Source organism: Anarrhichthys ocellatus, unplaced genomic scaffold (genome assembly GCF_004355925.1).
Source record: "Anarrhichthys ocellatus isolate YVR2014 unplaced genomic scaffold, GSC_Weel_1.0 scaffold34, whole genome shotgun sequence".
In the NCBI taxonomy this organism is placed as follows: domain Eukaryota; kingdom Metazoa; phylum Chordata; class Actinopteri; order Perciformes; family Anarhichadidae; genus Anarrhichthys; species Anarrhichthys ocellatus.
Genome location: NW_022280064.1, coordinates 2,982,075 through 2,984,044, shown reverse-complemented (window position 1 = coordinate 2,984,044; position 1,970 = coordinate 2,982,075).

Here is a 1,970-nt window from a genome sequence, read left to right as displayed (position 1 = left end):
AAACGCAACAACAAACAGACGAGATATATGTTCAATAATATGTGATGAGAAAGACCCAACGAACAAGGTGTGTGTAGATGCTTCTCCCATCGAACCCGGACACACGAGCGGCTGAGTTACTCATTCAGTTGCTCTGTGCCGGGGTAGAAACAGATATGTTAAAAAGGTATAATATGTGACATTTATTGGTTGTTTGTAAACACAGAGAGAGAGACAGAGAGAGAGTGAGCGGCGGCGGTGAAATAAAATGGTATTTTTCCGAATCACAAATAAAGGAACCCAGTCGCGGGAAGGTGCCGCCTTGCCACATTGAATGAATGCAGCAGAAGGCCGTCCTCCCCTCTCTGCGGTCACACTGACACAACGATGGCAGCACTCAGCAGCCACAATGCACATGGGGGGGGGAAGAGAGAGAGAGAGAGAGAGAGAGAGAGAGAGAGAGAGAGAGACTCTCAAAACTGCACATCCTGCTTCTTACACCCATAGGGCCCAAAGGCTCTTTGCGGAGGCCCAGAAACATCCCGAATACAGCCAAAGAGAAAACACAGGCAGAGGGAAGGGTCTCTGCACGCACACACACACACCACCACACTCTTCTAGTGGGTCAGAAGGGATCATTGTGAAGGAGTCTATACATTGTATTGTAGGAAAATGTTGCATATTATACCTTAAAACTGGGGGCCGTCATCTTCATAAACTATTAGCTGTGTGTACAGAGAGAGAGTGACATGTATGCCTCAAGTCCAGTCCTCAAAGTCCAGTGTTCTGAACCCGGCGACGAGCAGAACCAGGAAGTCCACAAAAAAACAAACAAATAAGAATTTTTAAAAAAGGCCCCAAAAGTAGAAAATAAGGATTCAATATGCCAGAGAAGCAAAGGCACACAATCAGAAAGATGAATATAAGAAGACGTGTCTCTCCCTCTCTCCCTCCAAACTCAGTCCGATCCAGTTTGATCTGGCTCGATCCCGTTTTCTCCAAGCATGAGAAAGTGCTCGAACATGCCAGGCAGAATTGCGTCCGGGTGTGTGTGTGTGTGTGTGCACGCGCATGTGTATGGTCACTATAGAAACATATCAACATTTAAAAAGTCCATTTTCATAGTTAACAAGTTTAAAATACACAGGGTGACTCCCTACAACTGCATCTCAAAGCTAGTCACCCAAAGCTCCACCGGCTGTACCTTCGGTATAAACTGACGATAGGTTGGTTATAGGATAATATATATTCACATGAATAATGGTTTTACAACAACAGTAAAGACTTTTCTTTTTTTTTTTTCAACCGCTATAAATACATTTCTTTGAGAGGTTTCACAACGATCAAACTGTATGCCACTGTTTGCACGCACACACACACACACTCCTTCAATTACACAAACTCGCACAACTTACTTGTACACATACAGGCACATGTACTTTGCAGGGCAGAGGCCAAGCACGCAGAGAGACACACACACACACACACACACACAGACATAAAGGCACAAGGTATTGCTAATGTTGAGGACGCATTGAAACATGATCTGTCGATGACCCCTTTCACCCTTTCTCTCCTCACAATAAAAACAAAACAAAAAAGATGCTTTTTCTGTCTAATAAACATGCAAAAAAGAACACATACCCCCACACACACACATGCGCACATCAACAGTAAACAAAACCTACAGATCTACAGTACCAACAAAGGTACACCATTTGGTATTTTAGCGCAGACAGACACGCTCAGGTCAGCCGATGTGTAAGACTTCCAAAACAGAGAGCCGATCATCATGTACAAATCTTAGAAAAATAAGAGGGGGGGGGTTGAAAAAAAAAAAAAAAAAAAAAGTAGTTGAACCGTTTTAGTACTTGAAGAAAATCACGAGGAGAGCTGGATGTGTCTTATCTCACTCTCACTATTTTTAGTGTCTCTGCTGGGTCGGTCTGTGACGGCACTGAGCTGGAATGGTTAGGTGACGCATTACAGAC